Below are 11579 nucleotides of genomic sequence, written 5' to 3' on the forward strand. Positions count from 1 at the left end.
AATGTGTGTATCAGTCCATTGTACAGTGTCCTGATGCCTGTCTCCTATCTCTCCCTGTCTGCAGCGTCAACTGATGAAGAGGGCGGAGAGGGTGCTGTGGAGCACAGCGGTGGGGATCACACTACCAGCCGGAGACGCAAGGCCCGGCTCCCCTTCCAGGTTGTCATCTTGTCGGGGAGTGAGGACTCCGGTGCCGCATCCCAGGCCGCAGCTGCCGAGGGAAGGTCCAAGAGGCGGAGGTCGGAGTTGGACTCCTCGGCAGCAGAAGGGGCAGCTGAGACCCCACAGGGTCCGACGGCGGAAGATGGCACAGAGTCATCCAGGTTGGTGGGGGGTTTGGTGGAGGAGGAGGCTGTGCAAGGGACAGAGACGGGGTCTGGAGGTGGGGATTCCACTGGTGCTAGTGGTGCAGCACAGGGTCAGGGACAGGAGGCAGCACAGGCCGCCGCGGAGGTGCCTGTGTGTAATCCTGTCCCCGATCCTGTGACTGCATCATCTCGCACCAGCAGGGATGCCTACGTCCAGACCCGTTTTCAGGGAGGGGATCCGCTTACGACAACTGGCCTTCCTCTCCCTGCGGACGTGGCTATCCGGGACCGGGTTGAGCCTGTCCTGAGTGTGGTGGCGACGCGTCAATGGGCCCTGCGAGCTGACCTGCAGTCTTTTCATGAGGAGACTGCAGGTCATCTCGTATGGCTCGTTGACCACGTCAGTCTACTGGGACAGGTCACCCAGGCCGGAATCCTCCGTTTACTGGAACTTGCTACGACCCCCTCCTCACCTGAACCCCTTATGCGCCAGTCGTCCTCCGTGCCATCTTCCCACCCATGTCTCACCTGGGTGCCCTCTGGAGCTGCCTCTGACCGTGCGGCCAGGCTGGTGGAGGACACATCCCTGCCACAGTCGGGAGTCGGACGTCCAGCAGGGGGGCCACCTCAACAACTGCACCCCAGCCGGAGGAGGATGTGCAGGCAGCAGGAGGCAGGGCACAGGCACAGGCACAGCAGCGGCAGCAACAGGTGGGAGCCATGATGGCTCGGGGCCTTCGACATCAGAGGGGCAGGCATCGGCCGGAGGGCAGGAGAACCCTGGAATGGGAGTGTCTTCCTTGTGGGAGCGGCTGGGCCAGGAGATAGGTGGCAGCGGGCGGAGGAGCAACGGCTCACAATGGTCAGGGTGGAGTACTCCATGCGGAGGGCGCTGAGGCGGGCTGAGTGCCTCGAGGGTATTCGCAGGGAGTTGGAGCTGGACACCGCATTATCCCTGCGAAATCTCGGGGCCAGTGAACATGCCCGCCTCTAAGCCATTGAACAGGAGTTCGATGATGCCCTGGCCCATGACATCAACCAGTGAGCCGTCGGACTAGCCCGCCGCCTTTGTATATAGTTATTTAGGTTTAGGTTGCATTTCTTTATTATTATGATTTGGAGTCCACGGACTTTGCTCCACTTTTTGTATATAGTTGTATTTTAGATAGGGTTTTTGGTAGGTTTCATTTGCTTTTGGGATAATGGACCTTTCAGACTTTCGTTTCCAATTTTCAGGATATGTATATACTTTCTTTTAGTCATATTCACATGGATTAATGTTTTTTTATGCTTTTCATCTTTGGATTTCGTTCTATGGACTTTGGGGATGCACCACTTATATTTTTTCATGTTTTGGATTTCTTTTCTTGCTTGGATTTGACTTTGTTTTTCTTATTTCAAAAATTATTTCTTCATTTGCATGTGTGCTTTTCATTTTGACATTTGTTGTACTTTTTAATACATTTCTTCATTCAACATTATTGGTGTGGCGTACAGTGATGATTTTGGTGCATGTCTCCATGAGCATTGGCACAGTCATGTGTTGCAACTGTGTGTCTCTGTAGGACATTTGCTGATGGGCATGCTGGTTCTTTTCAGACTATCATGGAATGGGTGATTTACTAGGGAGTGGGTGCAGTGGATCGTTGGGTGTTTGCACTGGGGGGTGGAGGGGTGGGATTTGGGTTGGCATTAGGGCCATGGGTCTGTATAGTCATGGCGTGGTGTTTGGGGGACATGTGTGGGGGCCTGCTGGCAGGTGCCCCTGACTGCTGGGGGGTGGGGGTGCTGGGGGACATGAGTGGAACATGAGTGGGGGCCTGGTGGCAGGTACCCCGCACTTCTGGGGAGTGGGGGTTCAGGGGGACATGAGTGGAACATGAGTGGGGGCCTGCTGGCAGGTGCCCCTAACTGCTGGGGGTGGGGGTGCAGGGGGACATGTGTGGGGGCCTGCTGGCAGGTGCCCCTGACTGCTGGGGGTGGGGGTGCAGGGGGACATGTGTGGGGACCTGCTGGCAGGTGCCCCTGATTGCTGGGGGGTGGGGGTGCAAGGGGACATGTGTGGGGGCCTGCTGGTAGATGCCCCTGACTGCTGGGGGTGGGGGTGCAGGGGGACATGTGTGGGGGCCTGCTGGCAGGTGCCCCTGACTGCTGGGGGGGTGCAGGGGGACATGTGTGGGGGCCTGCTGGCCGGTGCCCCTGACTGCTGGGGGTGCAGGGGGACATGAGTGGAACATGAGTGGGGGCCTGCTGGCAGGTGCCCCTGATTGCTGGGGGGTGGGGGTGCTGGGAGACATGAGTTGGTGATCATATTGTAACGTGACATGTGGCTTGGCTGGGGGGCATGCCCATGGTGGATGGGCTGCCTGCGGGACATGACCAGAGGTGCAGGGTAGTCCCCTGTGATGTGGGCTGCCTGCAGGGGCCGTGGAGGGGGTAGAGGGGACACCTGGGAGGACCCACACTGTCAATTCACGTGTAGGACTCCCCGCGCACCCCTGAAATACATGCACCCCACTCCCCCAGGCCCGATCGCGTGTGAAAACATCTGCGCACCCCTGGAATACACGTACCCAGGCCAATCGCGTGTAGAACTTCCCGCGCGCACCTGAAATACACGTACCCAGCCCATTCGCGTGTAGAACTTCCCGCGCACTCCTGAAATACACGTACCCAGCCCAATCGCATGTAAAACTTCCCGCGCACCCCTGAAATACACGTACCCTGTTCCCCCAGGCCCGATTGCGTGTAAAACTTCCCGCACACCCCTGAAATACACGTACCCAGCCCAATCGCATGTGAAACTTCCCGCGAACCCCTGAAATACACGTACCCAGGCCAATCACGTGTAAAACTTCCCGCACACCCCTGAAATACACATACCCAGCCCAATCGCGTGTAATACTTCCCGCGCACCCCTGAAATACACGTACCCAGCCCAATCGCATGTAATACTTCCCGCCCACCCCTGAAATACACGTACCCCGCTCCCCCAGGCCCAATCGAGTGTGAAACTTCACGCGCACCCCTGAAATACACGTACCCAGGCCAATCGCGTGTGAAACTTCACGCGCACCCAAGAAATACACGCACCCCACTCCCTCAGGCCCGATCGCGTGTGAAACTTCCCGCGAACCCCTGAAATACACGTACCCAGGCCAATTGCGTGTAAAACTTCACGCGCACCCCTGAAATACACATACCCAGGCCAATCGCGTGTGAAACTTCACGCGCACCCAAGAAATACATGCACCCCGCTCCCCCAGGCCTGATCGCGTGTGAAACTTCCCGCGCACCCCTGAAATACACGTACCCTGCTCAACAGGCCCGATTGCGTGTAAAACTTCCCGCGCACCCCTGAAATACATGTACCCTGCTCCCCCAGGCCTGATCGCATGTAAAACTTCCTGTGCACCCCTGAAATACACATACCCTGCTTCCCCAGGCCCGATCGCGTGTAAAACTTCCCGCGCACTCCTTAAATACACGTACCCCGCTCCCCCTGGCCCAATAGCGTGTAAAACTTCCCGCGCACCACTGAAATACACGTACCCAGGCCAATCGCGTGTGAAACTTTCCGCGCACCCCCATAATACACGTATCCCGCTTGCCGTGCTGGTACAGGGTTTGCGCAGTCCTTTGCGCTGGATTGGGGATTTTGATGGCTTTTCCCTGCGCGAGGGTCGTTCTTGGGGGCGTAACTGGCGCTGCTGCAGGGTCGCTGCGCCACTCTGCGTTACGGCTGGTTATGGATGTTGAAATCCATGAATATGCTGTGCGCCTAAATGTGTTTTGGCGCACGCAGCTGGCAGAGACTGCCGCACGCGCACACTGTGCGCAAGCCGCGTGCGCCTCTTGTGCGCTGAATTCCATGAATCGGCCCCTGAGTGTTGCTGGAGTGTCTCTAAGGAGTCAGTGGGCAGTGAGAACCGAGGTCCCGGGAAACCCACTAGAAACTGTGGGCCCTAAATTGTTACCATGGCAAAATCATCTGGTTTAGCAACGCTTAGCCTAACATTACACAAAAGGGCATAAGAAGGCATAAAAGCTGGAGAATTAATCTTGTGCATTGATTTAAGCAAATTAATGCAACCAGCTGTAATGTTTCCAAATGAAATGGTTGTCTCAAGCTGTCATTAGGTGGTCTGTTGAGCAAAACATGTTAAGAGTAACACCTGAAAAGCATTCTACATCCTACCCTAACCAACAACACATCCCTAAACAGAAATGCACCAGTGAAACAACACAGGTTACACAATAGAACACACACCACCTGAAGACATATCTATACATTACATGTGCCTACAGATAAACCTACACAACTCTCTGCACTCCTAAACACCACATTGACAAACACTACAATAACACCCAAAATGTACGTTAGTAACAAGACGTGCACATTAACCACTGCTCCAAACTACTCACAACATGTATCAAACTTGCACACCACAGAAACCCCTAGATTTTCACTTCAAGCACACATGAATACTGCAACAAGGAAGCCTTGCCATGCTTGTACGTTAGACCACTACCCCACCTCGTGCACATCCTGCACTCGAAGAAACTGTGAAAATGATAGACGGTGTGCTATACAAGACTTGATAACATAGCATAACTGGGCATAGCAAAGAGTTTCACTCATTCTCCTGTCGGGCACTCTGACATCCCCACACAACTTTCTGTTCTGGGAGGAACAGAGGAAGAAATAAGATTTGGCTCTACTCAGTGGAGCCCTCGATACTAGCTGAGATTACATTATTTGCCTAGGATCACCCACTTTGGTTAAGCAGTGAAGCTGGGATTTTAACCCATGCTACAGGTTAGGCACTTGATCACACACCTTCCAAGTGTTGGTTAGCACAAGTATTTACATTTTGTATTTCAAGATTTACATTAATGTGTTATAGAGCAGAGCTCTCAAGCTTCCTATGGCGGTTATGCATGAGAAGGGCACCTTGCCTTGATTTTGCTTGGCATCCTTGGACTTTTAGGTTTCCTTAATTTCAAATGGGAAAGAAAACTACTAGTCGGAGAATGCAAAGGGGCAAACAGGACTGCATGGACTTCTCACGCATGGTCACAGGAAACTTCAGAGCTTCTGAGTTTACTGGCTAAATACACATATCTCATTAAATCAACATTACAACATGTACATCTTTAGAGAAACATGCTAAGCAGAAAGAATGTTGTTGCAGATTATTTTCCCACATCCTAAATGGAAAACTACAAATCTCAGAATGTAAAATAATGCAAGCCTGAACAAATATCTTCTTTTTAGGCCACTGTAGTAAAGTCGCTTGATACTGTTATGCACCCATTTAATCCAACCCCTTTTTCATGTCAGACACAGTGGCTTTCCTTTAAAAAATACAAGTTTTATTTTAGGTGGACCCATATGTGCTAAAGTAATGAGGGGGGTCTTTCAAACCATTAGTCAGCAACGCCCACACATAGGAAAAAGAAGGGCGCTGGTGATGGAGCAGCCTGGTCATGAAAGGGCACCAAGAATGAACGCAGCTGTTCAGCAGTGGGAATATTCCAAGTCTTACTTATACAAAATTATAGACCTCTAACGAGGTCTCCCAAAAATTGATTCTACCGTCATCACCGCCACACGAAGTGCAAGTGAATGACGCGTATAATCGGGTCCATATATCAACAAGACGTCGCCCTTATGTAGTACCTATAAGAACCAACACACTGCTCACCTATGGTCGCCTATAGATGTACACATATTATGGGGCAAGAAAACTAGAAGCGCTGTCGGGCAAAAAGTAGGACATTATTTATTAGAAGAGAAACTTGGGATCATTCAGAAGATTGTACGGATGCAGATTACCGCAAGGCATTATGGGTAAACTGACATTTACCACGGGTTGCGTGAGGAAAGGGGCGGGGCGCGAGGGAGGGGCTACATTCTATACCCACTGAGTTCACCCTGTTTAATCAACCCTCTGGATGCCCCCTTATTGCCAGGACTGATAGTGGTTGGCCACCCTCTTACCCCACCCCCAGAACCCCCCCTCTGGCAGGTGCTCCCCCTGATTATCCCTGTAAGTAGCTTCTTATCCAGAAAACTGTCTCCAGCTCTTTCTAAAAAGCGAATGTAAAATAATCACTTTCAGCCATGACACACATGCCACCTGCCATGGTTCATGCCTGTTCAGAGCCACCGAGCAATGCATTGTGGGTATGCAAATTATCACAAGTGCCTGCTTTATCATTAAAACGGCCTTTGTCTTATAAGGCAGAGGTGAACTTCCAGTGATGGCCACTGGGAGGCACTGTGGCATCTCTGACTTGACTGAAATGGCTTCTTCTGCTTTCACATTTCATGCAGAAGGTATTTTTTTTCTCCTGCTCTCATAGCCACCATAACTTTGCTCTTCTTCCTTAGGAAAGGCTGCAGTTCTGCTGATAGCCAATAGATGTCCTCACAGGAATTCACACTGTTCATGTTGCAGGCAGTGCTTTTGTTGTCTGCCTTTCCTTGTGGGTGTTTAAAGGTATTATAACCTAGTGAGTCTTCACTACAGAGCTTGAGGAATCCTGACTGTTGCCTTTTCATCTCACTTCCATTTCTCACAGAGGTACATCAGGGTGATCCCAAGGTCAGGCTCAAGTGGGGGTTGCAGGGTTGCTGGTGACAGGTAAAAGGTGGGTATTTAAAGGATCTGGGCCCTGGTTCATGGAATTTGTTGAGCAGTAAATAGGGACTTTGCGCAGCAAATCGCGTATGAAACCCCCTTCATGGATTCATAGAATTAACTGCACAGTACTTTTTTGCAGTACTTCGCGCAGGCTCAACACGTCTGTGCGTGCAGCCGAGTGCCTTGCGCAAGACACACAGACACCATGCAGATTGTGGGCATTGGATGCGCAGAGGGCCAAGTAGGGGGTGGAATTCGGAAAATGAGTAAGAACAAGGGAAAATGTGGGTGCTACGAGGGATGGCCCGCAGGCACTCCATCCCATGCCCACAAATGCGCAGAACAAGATGTATTCATGGATCCGACTGCGCAACATCTCGTTGGGGAAATGGCCATGCAAAGCCCTCATTCTATCCGCCACCCAAAGACAGGCGCACAGACACTTGCACATAGGATTCACCACGCAGAGGTGAGATCGCATGTTGGATTTAAGGGTGCGTGTATGCAGCTGTGGTTGTGATCTAACTTAGGGGTGTCCATTAGCGGTGTAGTGGGGTGCAGGAACGGTTTACGGGGGTTGGCACGCACATTTTTCTGACTTTTACCTGAATTTGAATTCAGGTAAAAGCAATTTGAAAGCATGTTGTTGGGGTGCCAGTAACTATTATTAGGGACCCTGCACAGTGCCCCTGAGGTGCAGACCTGGTTGCAGGGGACCCCATGCACTGTTTCAATGGTGGATGTGTTCCTGCATGAGGCGCAGTCAAATGTAGCTGTTTGTGGCTGTTGTTGCATTGTGGGGTAGCGTGTAAGAGGCGTTCCGGCTGCAACTTGCATGTATGGTTCCTTTGCATGAACAACTCCATGACTACGTGGAGCGTGCAGAAAAGCCTTTGACTGCAGGCTCGCGCAGAGTCGTTCTCGGTGCGCAGGCTTTGCAGGATCTCTGCGCACTATCCATGAATCAAGTCCAAAGTGCCTCATTCCCAGAACTCTTTGCACGCTGAAATGTTACTTGGTGCCTTTTCAGCATCCAAAAGTCCCTTCATTGATTCATGTAATGGATTTTGCGTGCATTTCTGGCACTTTGCAGGGACTTTGCGTGGGTCCGTCACGTCTTTGGGGCCGATTCATGTAATAACTTGCACAGAAAATCGGTAACATGAATGCCAAACTGCATTAAAAATTCTGTTAATCGATTCATGGAATGAAATGCGTGGGACATCTCTGGGACCTGCATGGAAATCGCGCTGTTTTGGCATATCTCTGCGTGCAGCCCGAGGCCTGCGCAGAGCGCGGAGAAACCAACAGAACTCGTAAATTAGGAAGAACAAGGCAAAAACTGGGCGTTCCAAGGGACGGGACGCATGCAGTCCATGGCACGCCCACGAATGCGCATGACAAAGTGTATTCATGGATGTGACCGCGCAACCTCTCGCTTGAGAATGCCCACGCAAATCCCTTGATCTCTCCGCCACCTGAAGGCAGACGTAAGGACACTTGCGTATAGGATGTGCTGAACGGAGGTGAGTTCGCATGTCGGAATTAGATGTGCGTGCACGCAGAGGGGTTTTCATTCAGACCTAGGGGTGCTTGTACGCAGTGTATTGGGGTGCTCGGCCGGTTTACGGGGATTCGCACACAGTTTGACAGGAAAATAATGCATTTATGGGAAACTATACGCATGTTCTCGGGGTGTTGGTTGCAGTTATGGGGCACCCTGCCCAGTGGGGCCGAGGTGCAGGTTTGCTTGGGGTGGATCCCACACACTGTTCACGGGATGCGTGTGTTCACGCCCTTTGAGTCTGCAAGTGTAGGTGAATGTGGCAGTTTTTGCTTTGCGTGGGAATGTGTCAGGGGCATTCCGGCCGCGACTTTCGTATAGGCCTACTTTGCGGGAACAATTCCATGAATACGCTGGGCATGCATTTTTTCTTATGCGAGCAGGCTAGCGCAGAGTTGTTCTCGGTGTGCGGCCTTTGCTGGATATATGTGTGGATTCCCATGATTCGGCCCTTTATGTGCAGTCTCCTGCTTTGCGCGACACTCCATGTAAAGAGTGGAACGGGCCAATGCAAAGGAATAAAAAGGGGACGGAACATGCATATTCCCCATTCTCTCAGCAGAATGAGGAAGAACAAGGACTAACGTGGGTGTGTTGAGGGAAGGGCCACACAAGGCCAAGAAAAGCGCAAACAGAACCGAATTCATGGATTCCACACACAACTTCATGTCGGGCAAAGTCAGACACAAACCTCGGGATGTTACTGCATGTCGATAGGAGCCACAGGGGACTTTGCACATAGGAACCAGAGCACAAAGGTGAGGGTAGCATAGCAATTTATGGGTGATGGTATGTAGTTGAGGTGCCACTTGTAGTTAGGGGTGATTGTATGCATATTAGCAGGAGAAGCCTTGACTTACAGGCGTTCGCATGCAGATTATCTGTGTGCTGCTTTGAGTTACAGGAAATAGCACACAGAGTAGCGAGGTGCTGACTTGGGATATGGGGGTTTGTACGTAGTGTTGCCGGGGTGTTGCCTTGTTTGCGGGGGATGCCCCACAGATTTACCAGGGTGCTTGATGTTGCGGATGAGGAAGGAGCAAAGGTAGACATCCGTGGGTGTATTCTCTTTGCGTGGGGGCATGTTGGGTGTGTTCCTGGTCAAACAAAATGTTCTATGCGCATCGGGGTACTTTGCGTTTTGAGATCCATGAATACGTGGAACACGCAATTAAAACTTTGCACGCAGGTTCGCGCAAAGTCATTTTCGGCGCGTGGGGATTTATGCGCAAATTCCAATGAATCAGGCCCAAAGTGTCATACCCTGTAGCCGCTTATACCTGTCCCCCATTCGTCGTTAGGACCATCACCCCACTACCTTATTTGGAGTCACTGCTGACGTCACCTTTGGTGTGCCTATACCTACCCTCTTTCCATACCGGGGTTAGTGTACATATTGCTAGTGTAAGTTTCTGTTTTATTTGTGGCTAGGGTGATTTGGGTAGACAACTCTAATAAATATTTGTGACTATACTGGATTCGCGACCACCCCTGACTGGCGGGCACCATGCTCAAGGACTGGCTTAAGGTAGTCAGCTGGGCTGAGGGAGTTAAGCCTGAATGTTGCTTCATAATAAATTGGGGTTCCATGGAGCACTCCCCTCCATCAGGTGCTCAAGATGAAGGAGTCCTTAAAGTCCTCACTGGCAAGGTCAAGGGTTGCGGGCTAACACACCAGTCATTCCTAGACTAAGCCCTGCCTTACGCCGCGCTGCATCCAGTCACCCCGCAGCGCCCAGTCTAGGTGCCCTTATGGCTGCACCCGCAAGCACCACTAGCTCATCTGTGACTAGCGCACGCGCCAGTGCTTTTGTAAAGGCTTTCGTAAAGGATATGAATTTATTTAAAATGTGTATATAGCGCGTGCATGCAAAATGCATCACAGTGCTGTACAAGATTCTATATCTGATAAATACATTGAGCAAATACACACGAACAATAAAATCTCTCTAAAAACAGGAATCACAAAACAAATAAATCATTAAAGCAAATTTAACAGCATCATTTCAAAAAACAGAATTCCATGACCATGTTTTGAATGCTTTCCTGAACCTCAAATACTTTGGGACCTCCTGGAGATGAATTAGTAGAGCATTTCAACAAGAGACTGCAGCCCCAGGAAAAGACCTTTTCATGGTATAAGCATGCTTCATTTCACAAACTTCTAAATGAAGGGAATCGTGACTGTGGCGACCTCTGGACCCCCTGGAAATATTCTGTTTCTCCCCTAGTAAGATGGAGGCTGCAAACACTTTGTTTTGCAAACAATGCACAATAGCTTCAAAGTAATTCTTGCATCCAGGGGCGACCAGTGAAGTGATGTAAAACAGGAGCTATATTCTCAACCGCTGAGCACCATAAACCACACGTGCAGCATGGTAGAGAACCGCTTTCAGCGGGGTCAGGGGTCAAGGAAGAACTAGGGAGACTTGTTAATAGAATTTCCAAAATCAATACTGGAAAGAACCAAAGATAGAAATAATGAACGAAAAAGAGAAGAGGATTCCACAGATTTAAGGAAAACAAAGGGTCATTTGCAGATTTTACCAACGCATGTATGTGTGGAACAAGTGTCAGTCACGAGTAAAGTGAACCCCAGGATTTAGCAGTATGTGAAACACCTGAGAATGAACCCGGAAGTGGTGCTTTCCTAAACCAGACGACTGAGAAAACAAAAGAAACTCCGTCTTGCACTGATTCAGTTTTATAAAATGGTCAGATATCCAAATCTCTACACCAGGCTGAGCTTGCGATGCGATTGGCAAATAGGGTTGGGTGTCACCAGCATTCTGCTGCATTCCCCCCACCCCATGCTTTATAGCCAAATTACCCAGAAGTTCCATGCCCACATTAAAAGGTAATGGTGATCAAATGGACCCCAGTGGGACACCAATGGGAACAAGAAATGGATCAGAACGATTCTCACCCATAAAAACAACTGACCATCAAAAATGATCAAAACCAGATAAAAACCTGGCCTCAGATCACAGAACAGTGGCAGATTTACGGACTAACTGAGAGAGTTCAGCGTAAGAATGCGGTATTTCCTCCCCATGC

Source organism: Ambystoma mexicanum, chromosome 5p (assembly GCF_040938575.1).
Source record: "Ambystoma mexicanum isolate Mex_15411 chromosome 5p, UKY_AmexF1_1, whole genome shotgun sequence".
Classification (NCBI taxonomy): Eukaryota; Metazoa; Chordata; class Amphibia; order Caudata; family Ambystomatidae; genus Ambystoma; species Ambystoma mexicanum.